At 40.6% G+C, this 22452-nt stretch overlaps 1 long non-coding RNA gene across 1 annotated transcript; it reads left to right on the top strand.

The window, feature by feature from the left end:
• The first annotated feature begins 193 nt into the window (after nt 1-193).
• Nucleotides 194-22319, top strand: LOC144330996 (uncharacterized). The gene is made up of 4 exons (XR_013397788.1): nt 194-582; nt 4776-4837; nt 18230-18281; nt 21484-22319. It is a non-coding gene; the product is annotated as an uncharacterized LOC144330996 (long non-coding RNA).
• Nucleotides 22320-22452: the final 133 nt, after the last annotated feature.

The following is a 22452-nucleotide window of genomic DNA, read 5'->3' as shown; positions in this document are numbered from 1 at the left end:
ACAGCTCCTCCCTCTCACCCAACCCCAGCAACCACCCCAGCAGCGGCGGTGGCGGCGGCAACAGCACTGAGCCGAGAAAGCCCCCGCGCGGAGCTTGTCGGGAATCTGGGCGACCTCGGCACTGCCTGTCCCAAAGGTGCCCCGAGCCTGCCCCATCAGTAAAGGCTGAACAGGTAGTCCCCTCTGCCTGACTCCTCTTTTAATTAGTCACACAGAAGAGTGGGATTAGTTCTTGTGTTTCCTGCTTTTCCCTTAGCTAGGAGTCTCCGGAAGACGGGGTCCTTCAGGCGTGCTGAAGCCTACTAACAACCCCCGGAGTGACTGGGAGACCCAGGAGAAAGAAAACAGGTTGAGTTTGGGTAGAGGCGTGCCCCTTTTTTCCTCTCGCTCTCTCGGTTATCATAACCTTGTATTCCTTCTGGAAGGAAATGCAAATTCTTTTGGATCATATTCTAGGTAAACAGTTTAATTCGCTGCGTGAGGTGACAAATTTGCTCGGATGAAGTCATGGGAGCTGAACGGATTGACCTGAATCCCAAGAGGGGAGTGTTCAGGGCGCGAGGCTCCCTCGGAGAGGCTGAGGTAACGCTGACTCCTTCCCGGGAGTCCCTGAACGCCGGGCTTCGGAATCTGCAGACAGCTCTGCTAGTAGGGCGTTGGCACCTACTGACTAACCGTGCAGTCACTCAGCAGCTGTGATGGTTGGTGACATGTCTTTCACAGCCCAAGATAGCCTCCCTAGACTGAGCAAAAAAAGAAAACAAAAAAACTGCAGCTAGAAGTTGATCAGTGAGTGATTCCTAGCAACCCAAAATGTTGATTTAATTATTTTACTTTTGAGTTTAATTAACCAATAAAAATTATTCTCTGTGTCATGGAGAAGTTTTAAGGAGGATCCACTAGAGATTTTGCATACCACTTGGAACAAACTTAGTAAGCTCATCTTGTACGTAAATTGAAATTATGGAAATTATCCCCCAAATTACGGCACCTCCAAATGTACCATGGAAACTAATACTGACATGTCAACACAGGATTAATATATAGTAAACAAAGAGTGCTTACAAAAATTCATTAAAAATGAAGTCCCGGGCTGGGCGCGGTGGCTCAAGCCTGTAATCCCAGCACTTTGGGAGGCCGAGACGGGCGGATCACGAGGTCAGGAGATCGAGACCATCCTGGCTAACACAATGAAACCCCGTCTCCACTAAAAATACAAAAAAATTAGCCGGGCGTGGTGGCGGCGCCTGTAGTCCCAGCTACTCGGGAGGCTGAGGCAGGAGAATGGCATAAACCCAGGAGGCAGAGCTTGCAGTGAGCCGAGATCGCGCCACTGCACTCCAGCCTGGGCGACAGAGCGAGACTCCGCCTCAAAAAAAAAAAAAAAAAAAAAAAAATGAAGTCCCACCTCTAAAAGTGAAATGTTCAAATTAAAGTAGCAGTTACATAATGTTTTGTCATTTAGGTAAAAATTACAAAGGATCGGCCAGGCGCGGTGGCTCACGCGTGTAATCCCAGCACTCTGGGTGGCCGAGGCGGGCGGATCACCAGAGGTCAGGAGTTCAAGACCAGCCTGGCCATGGTGAAACCCCGTCTCTACTAAAAATACAAAAAATTAGCCGGGCGTGGTGGTGCGCGCTTGTAATCCCAGCTACTCGGGAGGCTGAGGCTGGGAATCGCTTGAACCCGGGAGCGAAACTCCGTCTCAAAAAAAAAAAAAAAGAAAATTGCAAAGAATCAGGGATGTGAGGAATGAGACACTCACATACTGTTGGATGAACTGTAAATACTGTCATCTTCCCAAAGGAAATATTTGGAAGCATGTAACAAATTTTTAAAACCTTAGGACCCAGCAATTCCATTTCGGCAAATTAATCCTAAAGACATTATTTTAAAACATGAACAAAGGTATACCTGGCAACATTGTCTAAAGGATCAAAGCACTGCCAACCACTAAAATGTCTCACATTAAGTGATTGGACTAATTGCTTCACCTCTTGGTGTCTCAGTTTCTTCATCTGTAAGAAACAAGAATAATAGGGTAGTGAGGATCAAATGAATTAGTACAAACAAAACGCTTATTACAGTGCCTGGCATAGAGTAAGCACTAAATAAGTGTTACTGATCATTGTAATTAATATTGGTCAATTAAATCACAGTACACAAGATGTGAAAACTACACAGCCATTTAAGGTGCATAATACAGATTCCTATTTCCATAGACATCTGAATACCTAAGTTTTCAGAAGGAAGTTACAAACCTTAGAAAATTACAAATGCCCACAATTTTAAAAGTCTGAAAGGAAATACATGAGAATATTATGACATGATTATCTCTGAGTGGCAAGATTCTAGACAATGTTCTTTGTGCATTTTATTATTCAAAATAATGATGAGCATGTATTTCTTTCAAAAGCAGAAAAAATGTTAAAACACAACAATGTAAAAAATGATATGTTGGTATCACCAGTTTCTTAATATTTTGAGGGGCCAATACCAAAAGCATGCTTGTGTTTCATTATGACAAGTATAGAATTATTTGGAAATATCACGACTGATACGGAAGTCAGAACATTCCCTCTCAAAAATGTGCTTTGATTGCTGGGCTGACAGAATTAGGTGACAACTTGTTTACCTTAAGATCCTGAGCAGTGTCTTCAGCCATTATCGTAAGTCCCTGAGCCAGATATTGGTGGCTCAGACTGGCTATATCAGAGCCAGATATTGATGAAAATGCGTTTGGACGTGCTCTGTACTCTGGACTGAATTACTCCGTTGCCAGCAATAAGCCAGGGCACAAACTGTTCAAGCCTTGATTATCAATATGTGTGCACTGGGAATAATACATACTAGTATTGAGAGCAGTATCCATGTATTCTGACCTAGAATGACTTTAGCTATGGGGGCAGGGGGGTCTTGATGATTAATGTGCTGTATAAATAATAAACCTTTTTAAAATATAAAACTTTCAATATTTAACATAAAAGCCAAACATAAAAAGTGAAATGCTTTGTATTTTGTGGTTAATGTCCCTTATTATCACTTTAAAATACTGAAACTCTATAGAGTTTCACTTTTAGTATTACCATAGTTTTTAAAACATTTTGAAGACTACGTATCAATATCACATTAAAATGTTTCTGTAATGTTGTATGTTTAATTATGTGGTTGTTTGTCAAATGTTATATCCCTCTATCTCAGTTTGATTTTGAAAATTCATCTACATTAAAAACAAAAATACTGGCTGAGTGTGGTGGCTCACACCTGTAATCCTAGCATTTTGGGAGACTGAGGCAAGTGGATCATCTGAGGTCAGGAGTTCAAGACCAGCCTGGCCAACATGGCACAACCCAGTTTCTACTAAAAATACAAAAACTTAACTGGGCATGGTAATGGTCACCTGTAATCCCAACTACTCAGGAGGCTGAGGCAGGAGAATCGCTTGAACCTGGGGGATGGAGGTTGCAGTGAGCTGAGATCAGGCCACTTCACTCCAGCTTAGGTGACAGAGAGAGACTCTGTCTCAAAAAAAAAAAAAAAAAAAACTGATATGCATTACTACAGGGAAAAGTCTATAATTTTAAAGTTCAGGAAAAGGAATATCCTAGGAAGGTTTTTAACAGTTTAATAATTCCAGTCCAAGTAGGAATGATTACTATTTCTCAGTCTTTCCTCTTCCACTGCATTGTCACTAGTTTAGTTTACACCCTCATCTCTTAGGCAAGTTATTACATTTACCTCCTGCTGTCTTTTCTCCTTTCCTACAGCTGTGGACTGAATTGTATCCTCAAAAATACAAATGTTGAAGCCCTTACCCCCAGTGTGATGGTATTTGGAGACAGAATCTGTGGGAGATAATTAGAGTTAGATGAGGGCATAAGACTGGGGCCTTGCTAATGGGATTAGTGCCCTTACAAGAAGGACACTGGATTGCTTACCGTCTCTCCCTCTCTCTGCCACGTGAGGATAGGGCGAGAAGGCAGCTGTCTGCAGGCCAGTAAGAGAGCCCTCACCAGAACCCAACCATGCTGATACCCTGATCTCAGACTTCCAACCTTTAGAACGGCAAGAAAATTAATTTCTGTTGTATAAGTCACTCACTCTGGTATTTTGTTATGGCAGCCCGAGCTGGCTAATACAGCTATTACCTCTAAACCATTCTCTGTACTACTGCCAGAATGATTTTTCTAATACACAAAGCTGATTATATATCATTTCCTTAAAATTCTTACAGGGTTTCTTCAGTTACTCAGTCATTAGTAAATATTAACTCCCATATGTGCCAGGTAACATTTTAGATGCTGGAATTACAGGGATAAAAGCTTTGTGTGATTTAGCCTTTTTGGAGTACAGCCTATGGGGAAGATAGCCATTAAATAAAAAATTAAATTAATTGCATGATTACAAGTGTGCAGAGTAGCCTTACCTTCAGGATTAAACCCCCATTCTTTAGCATTAGCTCCTTAATGAACTGGCCTTTCAGTAACTCATCTCTTCACAGTTTTGTTCCCCTTAGCCTCTATGTTAGCCTTTCTGAACTACTGGCATTCACCCCATGCTTTTTATATCTTCAAACGAACAACTATTTCTGCTTTTCCTGCTCTTACTCTCTTTAGGTCCTAGATCTCCTGTAAACTTCCACTTAGATTTTGCTTCTTAAAAGCCTTTCCTGACTCAGTACCTGACTAGTAATAGGCACATAATAAATATTTGTTAATTCAATTGTTAATTGACTTCCTCTATTATAGCACTTAACGATATAATATGTGTTACAGGTGTCTATTACAACCGGGCACAGTGGCTCACGTCTGTAATCCCAGCACTTTGGGAGGCTGAGGTGAGCAGATCACCTGAGGTCGGGAGTTCAAAACCACCCTGACCAACATGGAGAAACCCTGTCTCTACTAAAAATACAAAATTAGCTGGGCATGGTGGCACATCAGCTACTCGGGAGGCTGAGGCAGGAGAATCACTTGAACACAGGAGGTGGAGGTTGCAATGAGCCAAGATCACACCATTGCACTCCAGCCTGGGCAACGAGCGAAACTCCATCTCAAAAAAAAAAAAAAAAATGCAAATTGAAAAATTTAGTATCTTAGGGCAACAACAATAATTTATTTTGCTTACAAACAGAAATTTGGTTAGAACTTAGCCGGGACCACACAGTCTCAGCAGGGGTAGCTCAGAGGCTGGAATGACTACAGCCAGGGCTACAGTCATTTCAAAGTTTGCTCAGTTACATGTCTGGCAGTTGGTCCTAGCAGTTGGCTGAGTCACTGGGGTTACCAACCAGAACAACAACATGAGAACTCCTATGTATCTGCTTGGTTCCTCTCAGTGTGTTGGATGGGCATACGACTGAGTATTGCAAGAGCCAGGAAACTGCCAGTTTCTTAAGACCTGGGCTAGGAAATAAGCACAGCATCATTTCAGCCATATTCTTTTGGACAGGCAGTCACACATGTACACTTAAGGGAAGAGGAAATAAAATTTACCTCTTTGTGGAAAGAATGTCAAAGAATTTTGGGGTCATACTTAAAAGCTACCACAATATTGTAACTTTTTAATTGTATAAGCATTAGTCTGTGAATCATTTTTCTCTATTTCTGAGCTCTTCACGGTAGGTATTCCATAAATGTTTGTTAAATGTAGTAAATAAATAAAATGTATTATGATTAAAATGGCAAACCTCCATTACTGGTCATGAGAGAGTAACAGGATCCAGACTTATCTTTTTACAATAAGCAAATAGAACATGGACAAAATATATGGAATGATTTCAAACATGGGACAACAGGCAGCACTGGACTATGATTTCAAGAAGAAAGGAAGCATATGCAGTGAGCCCAATGATTGCAACAGCATTCTGCCTGGAATCAGTTTCTAGGCTGTGGCACAGGGAGGTGGGACTCAAAAAGAACCCAAAGGTCTTACTGCATTGAAGAGACAAAAATCAAGGTTTGAGGAGGCCAAGAGACTAGAATTTGGAGGGCAATATATTAGGAGGGTGCTATGCAGAGAAGAGCTTTAGAAATCTGCACAAGGGGCCAGGCGTAGTGGGTCACGCCTGTAATCCCAGCACTTTGGGAGGCTGAGGCGGGTGGATCACCTGAGGTCAAGAGTTCGAGACCAGCCTGGCCAACATAGTGAAACCCTGTCTCTACTAAAAATAAAATTAGCTGGGTGTGGTGGCAGGTGCCTGCAATCCCAGCTACTCAGGAGGCTGAGGCAGGATAATTGCTTGAACCCAGGAGGCAGAGGTTGGAGTGAGCCAAGATCGCACCATTGCACTCCAGCCTGAGCAACAACAGCAAAACTCCATCTCAAAAAAAAAAAAAAAAAAAAAAAACCTGCACAAAGGTTCCCCTTGGGGCTTTGAATGCTAATCTAGTCATGGGTACGGTAAAGCTCTACAAGTTTGGGCAAAGCACGTTTAGGCAAAGACCTATTACTAGGGAAGCAAAATCTGAAAAATCCCGAGTTCATACAAGTCAGGGAATCATTTCAGTTCTCGAAGCCAGAGGGAAAGAAAATGAATAGAACACATTGAGTGTTAAATAAATACCCCAAAAGGCTAATGTCTTAGTAGTGGGGAGTGGCCTGACAGGGAGTCTACCTCTACCTGTGCTCTAAAAAAGCTGAAAGAGTAACTCTTGAAAGGTAAGCTGGGCAACATAAATTAGGGGCAAAACAAATTATGAAACTCTTAATAGGAATGCATATATTTATGGCATTCAAAAATATAAAACTCTTCAATGGCCAGACTCCAATAAAATATTACTGAACGCATAAAGGGGCAGGAAAATGTGGCTAATAACCAGTAGGGCAATCAGTCCATGGAAACAGAACCGGAAATTAAAGAGATGATTGAATTAACATAAGAATGTTTAAGGCCGGGCGCGGTGGCTCATGCCTGTAATCCCAGCACTTTGGGAGGCCGAGACTGGTGGATCACGAGGTCAGGAGATCGAGACCATCCTGGCTAACACGGTGAAACCCCGTCTCAACTAAAAAATACAAAAAAACTAGCCGGGCGAGGTGCCGGGCGCCTGTAGTCCCAGCTACTCCGGAGGCTGAGACAGGAGAATGGCGTGAACCCGGGAGGTGGAGTTTGCAGTGAGCTGAGAAGCGGCCACTGCACTCCAGCCTGGGCGACAGAGCGAGACTCCGTCTCAAAAAAAAAAAAAAAAAAAGAAAAGAATGTTTAAAAAGTTCTGTGATCAGTATGCTTAAGGACTTACAAAAAGATGAATATAACGGAGAGAAATAAAAGGCATCAAACAAGAAGCAAATGGCAATTCTATAGATTAAAATTACGCTATCTGACATAAAACTTCCACTAGATAGAATTAATGGGAGTTTAGCCGGGCTTGGTGGCTCACGCCTGTAATCCCAGCACTTTGGGAGGCCGAGGCGGGCGGATCACCTGAGGTTGGGAGTTTGATACCAGCCTAACATGGAGAAACCCCGTCTCTACTAAAAATACAAAATTAGCTTGGCGTAGTGGCGCATGCCTGTAATCCCAGCTACTCGAGAGGCTGACACAGGAGAATTGCTCGAACCCGGGAAGGCAGAGTTTGCGGTGAGCGGAGATTGCACCTAGCGGAGGTCATGCCATTGTACTCCAGCCTGGGCAACAAGAGTGAAACTCCGTCTCAAAAAAAAAAAAGACATTTTCTCAAATTTAATGAAAACTATATTCTTACAAATCTGAGACTGTAAGTGAACCCCAGTCAATAAATAACAACAACAAAAATGGCACTAAGGCACAGCATGATCAAATTACTGAAAATCAATAACAATAAAATCTTAAAAGCATCCAAAAAACAAAGACACATTATATATAGAGGAATAAAGATAAGAATTACTGTAGACTCCTAATAAAATTGCAAAAAAAATTTAAAAGAGAGTGGATAGTACCTTTAAAGTCCTAAAATTTAAAAATTGTCAATGTAGAATTTTATATCAGCAAGAATCTTCAAAATGAAGTTGAAGTAAAGTGACTTGAGCATCTGTAGATTTTGGTATCTGCCTGGGGGTCCTGGGGCCATCCCCTGCATACAAAAAAAGCTGAAAGAACTCATCATCAGTGAAACCTACACAATAAGAAATGTTCAAGCAAACGAACAAAAATCGAGAATTCTTCAGGCAATAGAAATATGGTGCCATTTGGTGATTTGAATCTAAAAAACAAAATGAAAAGCATCCGAATGGTCATGTGAGAGTAAATATAAAAGACACTTCCGGCCGGACGCTGTGGCTCACGCCTGTAATCCCAGCACTCTGGGAGGCCGAGGCGGGCGGATCACGAGGTCAGGAGATAGAGACCATCCTGGCTAACACAGTGAAACCCCGTCTCTACTAAAAACTGCAAAAAATTAGCCGGGCGTGGCGGCGGGCGCCTGTAGTCCCAGCTACTTGGGAGGCTGAGGCAGGAAAATGGTGTGAACCTGGGAGGCGGAGCTTGCAGTGAGCCGAGATCGCGCCACTGCACTCCAGCCTGGGCAACTGAGCGAGACTCCGTCTCAAAAAAAAAAGAAAACAATAATAATAATAATTGTATTATGGGGTTTATAGCATAGGCAAAAGTAAGATATATGAAAATAATATCACAAAAGATAGGAGGAGACAAATAGAAATATAATACTGAAAGAGTTCTTACATTATACATGCAATGGTATAAATATTATTTGAAAGTAGACTATGATAAGTTAAAAATGCATACCGTAAATCCTAGAGTAATACCCGCCAAAAGAAAATCAAACAAAAGGATATAGAGAGACAATAGTGGAAATACATAAAAATTTCTTAAATTCACATAATTCAAAATAGGCAGCAAATGAGGACAAGAAGAAAAAAGAACAGAAGAGACCAACAGAAAACAAAAGTGAGATGATAGATTTTGACCTAGTCATTAATAATTACATTAAATACAAAAGATCTAAACTGCAATTAAAGGGCAGGAATTGTCAGTCTATTTTTTTTTTTTTTTTTTTTTTTGAGACGGAGTCTCGCTGTGTCTCCCAGGCTGGAGTGCAATGGCGTGATCTCGGCTCACTGCAAGCTCCGCCTCCCGGGTTCACGCCATTCTCCCGCCTCAGCCTCCCAAGTAGCTGAGACTACAGGCGCCCGCCACCACGCCCGGCTAGTTTTTTGTATTTTTAGTAGAGACGGGGTTTCACCATGTTAGCCAGGATAGTCTCGATCTCCTGACCTCGTGATCCACCCGCCTCGGCCTCCCAGAGTGCTGGGATTACAGGCTTGAGCCACCGCGCCCGGCCCTGTCAGTCTATTTTTTAAAAACAAGACCCAACTATATGATGTGTATAAGAAAGCTATTTTAAAAACAAAAACATAGAGAATATAACAATTGTATACATTTTTGCATATAATAACAGAGCTTCAGAGTACATGAAACAAAAAATGATGAATTTCAAGGAAAAATACACAACTACATCATATAGTTGAAATTTTAACTTCCCTGTCTCAATATTGACAGGACAAGCAGAGGAAAATCAGTAAGGCTACAGAGATTTGAACAGTACTAACAACAAACTTGGTTTAATTGAACTTGATAGAATACTACATCCAATAAAGGCTGAATGTACATTATTTTCCAGTGTACATGAGTTATTTGTCAAGACAGATCATATTCTGGGATATAAAACAAATCTCAATAAATCTAAAAACATTCAAGTCATACAAAGTATATTCTCTGACTAAAAAGAGTTAAATTAAAAGTATGTAGCAAAAGGCTAGTCGAAAGTCCCCAAATATTTGGAAATGAATTAACATATTAATTAACATTTGGAAACTAAATAACAACTAATTTGCTAACCCAGGGTCAAAGAGAAATAAAAATGAAAATTGAAAAGTATTTTAAATAGAATAAAAATGAAAACAGAGCATATCAAAATTTGTGGACAGCAATTAAAGCAGTATTTACAGAGATATTTATAGTATAATATAACACTTATGTTAGAAAAGAAGAAAAGTCTCAAATCAATGATCTCCGCTTTTACCTTAAAAAACTAGAAAAAGTAGCAAATGAAACCCAAAGTACACAGAAGAAAGGCACTAGTAAACATCAGAATGGAAATCAATGAGAAACAAGACACAAATAGAGAAAACAAAAGAAATTAAAGCCAGTTTTTTGAGAAGGTTAATAAAATTGATAAAACTATAACCAGACTAATTAGGGGGAAAAAAGAAAAGTCACAAACTAACAACTTCCAAAATGAGAGAACTGACATCACTACAGATGCTAAAGATGTTAACAGGATAATAATAAAATATTATGACCAACTTTATGCCCATAAACTGGACAACACGGAGGAAATGGCAAATCCCTTCAGTGGCACAAACTAATAAAGCTCACTAAAGAAATATTTATTTATTTGTATCTTTTTTTGTTTTGTAGAGACGGGGTCTCGCCATGATGCCCAGGCAGGTCTCAAACTCCTGGTCTCAAACAATTCTCTTTCCTTGGCCTCCCAGAGTCCTGGGATTATGGGTGTGAGCCACCATGCCCACCCCAAGAAATATTTAATGTGAAAATCTCTATTTGAATTTCATGTTGAAAATTTTCAACAAAGTTAACACCAGGCCTAGATGGCTTCACTGGAAATTTTTAAAAGAGATAGGGTATTTTGGGGAGGGCGAAAGGGTGGGAAGGGGTGACGCTCTATCTTCATTATTTAGACTGTAGTAATGCTTTCATTACTACATTTTTAATATATATTGGTATATATGCCAATATTTATTAAATCATACATTTTAAATATGCACAGATACTGTATTTGAGTTACACCTAAATAAGGCTGTTAAAAGTCACCAGAAATTACATCCTTTGCAACTGTTTAGAGTTAAGATTAAAAAAAAAAAAAAACTGGCCGGGCACGGTGGCTCATGCCTGTAATCCCAGCACTTTGGGAGGCCAAGGTGGGCAGATCACCTGAGGTCAGGAATTCGAGACCAGCCTGGCCAATACAGTGAAACCCCATCTCTACTTAAAACACAAATATTAGCTGGGTGTGGTGGTACACACCTGTAATCTCAGCTACTCGGGAGGCTGAGGCAGGAGAATCGCTTCAACCTGGGAGGCAGATGTTGCAATGAGCTGAGATCGTGCCACTGCACTCCAGCCTGGGGGACAACAGCGAGACTTCATCCCCCCCCAAAAAAACTGTAGGTCACTTAAAAATATGAGAGAAGGTATAGTTTCAAAAAAGCGAAAATGTTTGAAAACCACAGCCTCACTCAGACCCTTACCCAGCAACTAGACGCAGGCCTGTCCCCACCCCTGTTGCTCTTTTGCTCCTAATGGATATTCTGGAACAGCTGCTTTTGTCATAGTTTGACGTCTTTTATTTGGAGAAGTTTGAACCAATCTGTATAATGCCAGGGTCCATAAATAACCTTTTCATAACAAATGATAGTATGATATAAACTCATCCAATTCATCATAATTCAATTTATGACTTCTTCCACTTTTGTCTTTTACTATTATAAAGATCAGGTCCTTTTCTTTGAACACCTAGTAACTACCACAGACCAGGTAACTAGATTAGCAACACTTACCAGCTGGTCTGGGTTGATGCTGATTCTGCTGACTCAGCAGCTAATACATCCAAAGGGTCTTTGAAACTGAAGACCTCACAAAGGAATCTATTCCTTCCCATCGTTTACCATTCAAAGATTTTTTCAGAATAGATGACTCCAGTTTTGAAGGCACGTCAACGTTTAGCACAATGCAAAATGCATATGCTTATTCTATATGCATATACATATTTACAAAATGAAATTTACATATTTACAAAAGGAAAAAAGATATTTTCATTCTAAAATTCCCTGGACTATATCTGTACCAATGTAGAAAATATTCACCAAAGGAGCATTTAAAATACTACTTTTTATATTGTTTTTAGTCTTACATAATTAATATTCATGATCACATATGTGTAAGTTTTGTTTTATTTTCATGATCAATTTTGTAAGGTATGAAATTGTTCTTTAAGAATGAAGCTCTTATTTACAATAATATACCTATGGAACAGAAGGATTTTACTTACAAAGTCCTGACTTTCAACTGTCAGCCTAGAACCAAACTTGCATGATTGATTCTTTTCTAAAGGAGATTATAGATAAGCTCTAAAGGAACTTCCTTGTGTCTCAGTTTTCACATCAATAAAAAAATAAGGAGATTGAGTTAAACGAATTCCAATATTCCTTCCAAACCACAATGCTCAACTTATCATTTCCCAGATCAGTCCTCTGTGTCCAGAGGTTTCTTGCTCTTCATGTTTCAGTTCTCATTCCCTTTCTTTGTGTTTCTTTGTGTTTGTTTCCACTACAGCTCACTTCTGCTACACTTTTTTTTTTTTTTTTTTTTTTGAGACTCAGTCTTGCTCTGTTGCCTAGGCTGGAGTGCAGTAGCGCAATCTCGGCTCACTGCATTCTCTGCCTCCCGATTTCAAGCAATTCTCCTGCCTCAGCCTCCTGAGCAGCTGAGACTACAGGCGCCTACCACCACACCCAGCTAATTTTTGTATTTTTAGTAGAGATGGGGTTTCACCATATTGGCCACGCTGTGCTCGAACTCCTGACCTCAAATGATCGGCCCACCTCGGCCTCCCAAAGTGCTGGGATTACAGGCGTGAGCCACCACGCCTGGCCTTTTGCTACATTTCACAAGTGTTCTCCCGAATGCGCCAGCTTTCTTCCTGACATTCCTTCCCATTGTGATACCTACAAATAGAAAAACTGGTGAAATTTTAAAGTGTTTTTTTTCCTCTGAAATTATCACTTCTTTCTAGTGGTATCATTGCTCTCATCCCGTTGAAATAACCACACCATGCCTAGTCAAATTCTATCATGATGTGCTAAGAACATACACATTACAGATTACTAACATCATTAACACTGTCGCTGTCACAAACACAAATCATGACTTGCTTTCAAGATTTATTATAAAGCTATGGTAATGAAGATAATATGGAACTGGCATAAAGACAGACAAGAAGATCAATAGAACAAGGCTGGGCGCGGTGGTTCACACCTGTGATCCCAGCACTTTGGGAGGCCGAGGTGGGTGGATCACGAGGTCAGGAGATTGAGACCATCCTGGCTAACAGGGTGAAACCCCGTCTCTACTAAAAATACAAAAAGTTAGCCAGGCATGGTGGCAGGCGACTGTAGTCCCAGCTACTCGGGAGGCTGAGGCAGGAGAACGGCGTGAACCTGGGAGGCGGAGCTTGCAGTGAGCCGAGATCGCGCCACTGCACTCCAGCCTGGGCGACAGAGCGAGACTCCATCTCAAAAAAAAATAAAAAATAAAAAATAAAGAATAAAAAAAGAAGATCAGTGGAACAGAATAGACCCAACAGAAATATATTCATACATAAATGGACAACTGATTTTTGACAACGTACAGAAGCAATTCAGCAAAGATAGGTTTTCAACAAATGGCCCTGGAACACTTAGATATTCATAAGCAAAAATATGAACCTCATTTCATACCTCGTATCATATACAAAAATTAACTCAAAATGGATCATCGACCCAAATATAAAACCTCAAATATGAAATTTCCAGAAGAAAATAGAACAAAACCTTTATTACCTTGGGTTAGGCCATAATTTCCTAGATATAACACTAAAAACTCAATCCTTCAAAGAAAAAACTTGATAAACAGAACTTCATCAAAATTGATAACTTCTGCCCTTTGAAAGGTACTGTCAAGAAAATTCTCCCACTGGCTCATGCCTGGAATCCCAGCACTTTAGTGGGAGGATTGCTTGAGCTCAGGAATTCAAACTGACCTGGGCAACACAGTGAGACTCTGTCTCTAAATAAATAAATAAATAAAAATTATCCCATGAACTGTGAAAAAATATTTGCAAGTCATATATCTGATAAAGGATTTTTACCTATAAAATATATAGTAGCCTCAAAACTTAATAATTAAAGAAAGCAATTAATCCGCCACAAAATTCAGCAACAGGCCAAGTGTAGCGGCTCACTCCTGTAATCCCAGTGCTTTGGGAGGCTGAGGTGGGCGGATCACGAGGTCAGGAGTATGAGACCAGCCTGGCCAACATGGCGAAACCCCATCTCTACTAAAAATACAAAAAAATTAGCCGGGCGTGGTGGCAGGCACCTGTAATCCCAGCTACTTGGGAGGCTGAGACAGAATCACTTGAACCCGGGAGGCAGAGGTTGCAGTGAGCTGAGACCATGCCACTGCACTCCAGCCTGAGCAACAGAGGGATACTGTCTCAAAAAAAGAAAAAAAAAAAAAATTACCTGGGTATGGTGGCTTGCACCTGTAATCCCAGCTACTTGGGAGGCTGAGATACGAGAATTACTTGAACCTGGGAGGTAGAGCTGAGATCATGCCACTGCACTCCAGCCTGGGTGACAAAGTGAGACCCTGTCTCAAAAAAAAAAAGAAAAAGAAAAGAAAGAAAAAAAAATTGGTCAACAGATTTGAACAGTAACTATACCAAGGAAAATATACAACTGACAAATAAGCACATGAAAAGCAACAGCATAATTAGTCATTAGGGAAGTGAAAATTAAAACCACAGTGAAATAATACATCTATTAGAATGTCTAAAATTTTGAAGACTAACTACACCAAGTGTTGGCTAGGATGTGGAGCAACTGAAATTCTACTGCATGGCTGATGGGAATGTAAAATGGTGCAACCACTTTAGAAAAACTGGAAAAATTTGAAAAGTGCATGTACGTGCTAGCTGTTTCACCTCTTACTCGTAATGCAAGATGAGTCTCCAGCAGCTATACTAGAGCCACCTGTGAAATTGGCCAGGGTTCTTGCTCAAACCAGTATGATGTGATCCAAAAATACAGCCTCAATATGTTCCCCAGTATGCAAAGGATATAGGTTTCATTAAGTTGGACTAAGTGAACTTCCTTGAATGGATTATCCTGGTACTTCATCCCATGAAAGAAACCATGCTAACTCTTTGTGCATAAAGTAAAAAATTTGTGAATCTCTTTTAAAAATTAGAAAACAGTCCGGGCACGGTGGCTCATGCCTGTAATCCCAGCACTTTGGGAGGCCGAGGTGGGTGGATCACGAGGTCAGGAGATCCAGACCATCCTGGCTAACACAGTGAAACCCCATCTCTACTAAAAATACAAAAAATTAGCTGGGCGTGGTGGTGGGCACCTGTAGTACCAGCTACTCAGGAGGCTGAGGCAGGAGAATCACGTGAACCCAGGAGGCAGAGCTTGCAGTGAGCCGAGATCGTGCCACTGCACTCCAGCGTGGGCCACAGAGAGAGACTCAGTCTCAAAAAAAAAAAAGAAAAGAAAAGAAAAAAGAAAACAGTGTGGTTTCTTAAAAAGTTAGACATACACTTACTATGTTACTCAGTCATTCTGCGTTTCAGTATTTACCTAAAAGAAATGAAGGTAAATCTTTTTTTTTTTTTCAAGACAGGGTATTGCTATGCTCCCCAGCTTGGTCTCAAATTCCTGGCCTCAAGCTATCCTCTAACCTTGGCCTCTCAAAGTGCTGGGATTATATGCATGAGCCACTATGCCCAGCTCAAATGCATGTCTTTATATAGGCTTGTGCACAAACGTTCATGGATCCTTTATTTGTAACTGGGAAAAAACCCAAATGCTTTTAGTGAATGAATGGATAAACAAATTGTAGTATATCCATACGATGAAATAACTGCTCAGCAATAAAACAAAATAAATGATTAATCTATATACACATATGGATGAATATTTCAGGACCAGCAACATAATTTGTGGGGCCCAGTGCAAAAGGAAAATGTAGGTCTTCTTGTTCACAAAGTATTAAGAACTTAAAAAACAATGACAGTGGAGCGTTCAAACAACCGCGGAGCCTTTCTTTTTCTTTTTTTCTTTTTTTCCCTGAGATGGAGTCTCACTCTGTCGCCCAGGCTGGAGAGCAGTGGTGCGATCTTGGCTCACTGCAAGCTCCGCTTCCTGGGTTCAAGCGATTCTCCTGCCTCAGCCTCCTGAGTAGCTGGGACTACAGGCGTGTGCCACCACACCCGGCTAATTTTTTGTATTTTTAGTAGAGAGGGGGTTTCTTCGTGTTAGCCAGGATGGTCTCGATCTCCTCGTGATCTTCCCGCCTCGACCTTCCAAAGTGCTGGAATTACAGTCGTGAGCCACTGTGCCCAGCCCAAACAAGCACGGAGCCCTTCAAAGTGCAAGACTCTATGGACTACATAGATCACATGACCATGGGCCAACCATGGACCAGCTCAAAATAATTACCCAGAGTGAACACAAAAACAAAGTCAACAAAGAGTACGTCATGTATGATTCTATTTATACAACCTTCTTGCAAATGCAAACCACTCTGCAGTGATAGAAAGCAGATGAGTGGTTGCGGGGGAGGAGGTGGGGATTACAAAAGGGCAGGAGGACAGTTTTTGAGGTGATGGATATGTTCTCTGTTGTTTTTTTTTTTTTTTTGAAATGGAGTCTGGCTCTGTCCCCAGGCTGGAGTGCAATGGTACGATCTCGGCTCACTGCAACTTCCACCTCCCCGGTTCAAGCGATTCTCCTGCCTCAGCCTGCCAAGTAGCCGGGACTACAGGCGTGCACCACCACGCCCAGCTAATTTTTGTATTTTTAGTGGAGACGGGGTTTCACCATGTTGGCCAGGGTGGTCTCCATCTCCTGACCTTGCGATCCGCCTGCCTCGGCTCCCAAAGTGCTGGGATTACAGGCATGAGCCACCGTGCCCGGTCTGTTCTCTGTCTTGATTGTGGTGAAAGTTTCACAGAGGACACATTTGTTAAAACTTATTAAATGGTATACTTTAAATATATGCAGTTTGCTGTATGTCATTTATAACTCCACAAAGCTGTTCAAAATTGCAAAACACTAATGGGTTTTTGAGAATGATTTTTAAAAATATAGTTTGTGATCTCTCATATGCATTTCTTCTTCATAGACAAAACATACCCAAGTGTAAATTAAGGAAAAGCAGAAAATGATATACAGTTAAATGCCAAAAGAAACGACACATTATCACTACAAACGATTGGTATCACTACAAACTATTTGTGTCACTACAAACTATTGGAAAAGCAGAAAATGATATATAATTAAATGCCAAAAGAAATGACACCTTATCACTACAAACTATTGGAGAATTTAATGTACATTGAAGTGGTCAGGGAAAGACACTTAAAAGAATTGGAGTTGAAAACGTCTTTGAAGAATGAATGAGATTTTCAAAGCATTCTTGTTTGTATAAGGGAAAACAGCAGCTTGGGGAGCAGTTGGGAAGGGAAAACCACAGGTTGGGGAGGGTGAACAGAAAGGATATTTGGATTAAAGTCTGTCTAGGTCACTTTTTGGACAGGGAAGAGACCTGTCTTGCTGGATCAGAGGATTTTTATGGCATGGACTAGTAGGTAATATTCCATTCGTCCCTATGGGCTCAGGTTATAATAGAGAGCTCTAAATGCCTTTATTCTAAAGGCAAGGGCTATTCCTTAGACTGGGAAAAATAATATGATGTTTTGAGAAGAAAATAAAGTTATATATAAGGTGCCATTCCAAACCTTATTTGCCCTCAGGACACCTCATTCTCAGTGGAGCTACCTACCTCAACTTTCCTTTCCCTACCTCAAAATATCTGTATCTCCATTTTCTTTATTCCTGTCTGAGAAAGAAGGATTTTTTTTTTTCTCTTTTTGAAATCTAATCCAGCAGGGCATGGTGGCTCATGCGTGTAATCCCAACACTTTGGGAGGTCAAGGCAGGTGGATCACCTGAGATCAGGCATTTCAGACCAGTCTGGCCATCATGGCAAAAACCCATCTCTACTAAAAATACAAAAATTAGCTGGGCATGGTGGCGGGCACCTGTAATCCCAGCTAATCGGGAGAATCACTGGACCCCGGGAGGAGGATATTGCAGTGAGCCGAGATCGTGCCACTGCACTCCACCCTTGGAGACAGAGCAATACTTCATGTAAAAAACAAAAACAAAAACAAAAACAAAAACAACCTAATCTTCTCATCCATCTTCTTACCTCATCTTTCCACTGTCAGAGACACCTTGCTTCATTACATAGCCCATCCCAAATAGGTGATCAATCTCTCCCTCTTTCATGACACCTTTGGCAAATAAAAAACAACAAATAAAAATCTTATTTTGATTCTCTTGTTATCTCAAGATATCTCCTTATTCATCTCTTTTGCAGGAACTTGAATGGAGCTGGAGGACATTATTCTAAGTGAAGCAACTCAGGAATGGTAAACCAAGTACCATATATTCTCACTTATCATTGGGAGCTAAGCTATGGGTATGCAAAGGCACACAGAGTGGTGTAGTGAACACTGGAGACTCAGAAGCAGGGAGGGCGGGAGGGCGTTGAGGGATAGCAGAAGTACATACCGGGTACAACATATACTACTCAGGTGACAGGTGACTTAAATCTCAGACTTCACCACTATACACTTCATTCACATAACCAGAAACCACTTGTACCCCAAAAGCTAATTTTATTTTATTTTTTAAGATATCTCCTTATTCATCCTCCTCTTCAGATGAAACTGAAGTTCTCTTCACCATCCACTTTTCAACGACTATTGCCACCAACCCAGTTCTGGTCTTTCTTACTCATCTAGACTACAGCTCTCATTTCTTGCATCCCCTCATACCAATGTATTTGATATATTGCTGCAAAATTAATTGTTTTTTTTTTGAGACGGAGTCTCACTCTGTCACCCAGGCTGGAGTGCAGTGCTGCTATCTCCACTCACTGCAAACTCCCTCTCCTATATTCAAGCGATTCTCCCACCTCAGCCTCCTGTGTAGCTGGGATTATAGGTGCGTGCCATCACACCTCACTAATTTTTGTATTTTTAGCAGAGATGGAGTTTCCCATATTGGCCAGGCTGGTCTTGAACCCCTGACCTCAGGTGATCTGCCCGCCTCAGCCTCCCAAAGTGCTGAGATTATAGGGGGGAGCCACAGCACCTGGTCCAAATTAATCTTTGAGAACAGTGTTTCTTCTCTATGGTTTTCATACTGAAAATCTTTAGAAACTCATACTGCCTTTTAAAATAGAGTGGTTCTTAGTGTGTATCTATTTTATCCTTCTCCCCTAATACCGCTAACATTTCGTTAATCTGCACAACTCACTTCTCCTCAAACTTGTTTGTTTTTCCTGTCCCCGTGTTTATGATCAACTCTCAGTCTGCAATACTCTCTGTGATTTGTTGAAATCATACTCAGTTTAAGTATTTAAAAGTGATCTCTTGCATGAGTCATTTTCTGATTCTCCAAACAAGTTACATTTTTCGACAGCTCTTTAGCTCCCAAAGCACTTTGTAACTCTGTTTTCAAATTTATTATACTCTGCAATTCATAATAGAACATGGGCTTTGGAGCCAGTGGTCCTTCAAAATCACTGCCCACTGGCTGGCAAGCTTGGGCAAGTTTCTTAACTTCTCCAGGCTTTAATAAGCTCATTTGTAAAATGTGGATAGTAATACCTACCTGAAAATATTGTGTGGATTAAATCAGCTGAAGTGTCTGGCACATGAGAGGTGGCATGTTAATAACATATCTTGGAATACATTAATGTGTATGATTTTCTTATCCATTATATAACATTGTTACCTTCATGAAAACAGGCTCCATGTTTCATCCAATTTTGTATCACCTATTTCTACATGGTACATGGTAAATTCACATTTTATAGGGACGATTTTACAAATCTGTTGAAATATTATTTATTGCTAGAGCATTTAAAAGTTTATTTTTCAAAGTGTTATTATATTGAACTTTGTACCATGCATAACTGTTGTGAAAATGAGTTATATCTTTTGGCAGATTCGATGCTTTAGAGGAATATTTGGTAGGGAAACTATTAACTGCAAAATACAAAGGCTTTCTGCCACAATATTTGGGTTTCATGTTAAATGTATCAATATTATAAATTTTACATGTTAAAATATATACTGTTCATGGCATTTATAAATCAATTCTAATAATTTATATTCAAAGAATTGCATCTACTTTATGTATTCAGTATGATTTTTTTTTTTTTTTTCAAGATTGAGTCTCTGTTGCCCAGACTAGAGTTCAGTGGCATGATCTCGGCTCACTGCAATCTCCACCTGCAGGTTCAAGTGATTCTCATCCCTCAGTCTCCCGAGTAGCTGGGACTACAGGCATGCACCACCACGCCTGGCTAATTTTTGTATTTTTAGTAGAGACAGTGTTTCACCATGTTGGCCACACTGGTCTCGAACTCTTGACTTCAGATGATCTGCCCGCCTCAGCCTCCCAAAATGCATGTATTACAGGCATGAGCCACTGGACCAGGCCAGTATGATGAGTTGTAACAAATATGTAAAGCTGTGTAACCACCATGATCAGCATGGTGAACATTCACACTACTGCAAAAGGTTTTCTGTATTTATTCTTAGTCTTCTCTCCTTACAGGCATCCCCAACTTCAGTAAACAACATTTTTTGTTTTCTGTCCCTTTAGATTGGATTTTGCTCTTCTAGAGTTTTATATAAAAGTAATCATATACCATATAATTTGTGTCTGGCTTCTTTTGCTCAGCACAAAGTTAATGAGATTCATTCATGTGACATGTACAATAGTATATTCCTTTTTATTGCTGAGTACTATTCCATTGTATGAATACACTACACTCTGTTTATTCATTCACACATTGATGGGCACATGAGTTATTTTCAGTTTGGAGTTACTACGACTAAAGCTGCTATGAACATTTGGTTTCAAGACTTAGTGTAGACATATGTTTTTATGTCTCTTGGTTAAATACCAAGAGTGAAATTACTGGATCATATGCTAAGTGTATATTGATGTAAGAAATTGCCAAATTATTTTCCAAAGCAGTATTCTTTTCAACCTTGTATGAGAATGCCAGTCCTTGCTAACATTTTAATATATTAGCCACTTGAGTGGCTATGTGGGGCTATCTCATTGTGGGTTTAATTTGCATTTCCCAAATGACTAATAAAATTGAGCACTTTTGCATGTGCTATTGGCCATTTCTTTTTTACTTTTTTTTTCTGAAATGGAGTTTCGCTCTTGTAGCCCAGGCTGGAGTGCTGTGGTGCCATCTCGGCTCACTGCAACCTCCACCTCCCAGGTTCAAGTGATTCTCCTGCCTCAGACTCCCAAGTAGCTGAGATTACAAGGGCATGCCACCACGCCCAGCTAATTTTTGTATTTTTAGTAGAGACGGGGTTTTGCCATGTTGGCCAAGGTGGTCTCGAACTCCTGACCTCAGGTGGCCTGCCTGCCTCAGCCTCCCAAAGTGCTGAGATTACAGGCATGAGCCATAGCGCCCAGCCGGCTATTGGTCATTTCTATATCTTTGTGAAGTGTGAATTCAAATCTTTTGCTCATTTCAAAAAATTGAATTGTTTTATTAAGTTGTAAGCTTTCATTATGTGTTCTGTGTTGCAGGAAGTCAGGGACCCCAAATGGAGAGACCGGCTGGAACCACAGCAGAAGAACATAAATTGTGAAGATTTCATGGACATTTATCAGTTCCCAAAATTAATACTTTTATAATTTCTTACACCTGTCTTTACTTTAATCTCTTATTCCCGTTATCTTCATAAGCTGAGAATGTATGTCACCTCAGGACCACTATTGTACAAACTGAGTGTAAAACATGTGTGTTTGAACAATATGAAATCAGTGCACCTTGAAACAGAACAGAATAACAGTAATTTTCAGGGAACAAGGAACGACAACCATAAGGTCTGACTGCCTGCGAGGTCAGGCAGAATACAGCCATATTTTTCTTCTTGCAGAGAACCTATAAATGGACATGCAAGTAGGAGACATATCACTGAATTCTTTTCCCAGCAAGGAATATTAATAATTAATACCCTGGGGAAGGAATGCATTCCTGGGGGGAGGTCTATAAACAGTCGCTCTGGAAGTGTCTGTCTTATGCGGTTGAGATAAGGACTGAAATATGCCCTGGTCTACTGCAGTACCCTCAAGCTCACTAGGGTGGGGGAAAAAACCTACCCTGGTGAAATTGAGGTCAGACCGGTTCTCTGCTCTCGAACCCTGTTTTCTGTTAAGATGTTTATCAAGACAATACATGCACAGCGGGACATAGACCCTCATCAGTAATTCTAATTCTGCTCTTGCCTTGTGATCTTTATTGCCCTTTGAAGCATGTGATCTTTGTGACCTACTCCCTGTTTGTACACCCCCCTCCCCTTTTAAAATCCCTAATAAAAACTTGCTGATTTTGCAGCTCAGGGACATCACGGACCTACCGATATGTGTTACCCCTGGAGCCCAGCTGTAAAATTCCTCTGTTTGTACTCTTTCTCTTTATTTCTCAGACCTGCCAACACTTAGGGAAAATAGAAAGAACCTACATTGAAATATTGGGGGCTGGTTCCCCCGATA

Source organism: Macaca mulatta, chromosome 9, assembly GCF_049350105.2.
Source record: "Macaca mulatta isolate MMU2019108-1 chromosome 9, T2T-MMU8v2.0, whole genome shotgun sequence".
Lineage (NCBI taxonomy): Eukaryota > Metazoa > Chordata > Mammalia > Primates > Cercopithecidae > Macaca > Macaca mulatta.
The sequence above is the reverse complement of the archived record's forward strand: the minus strand, read 5'-3'. Positions and strand labels throughout refer to the sequence as shown.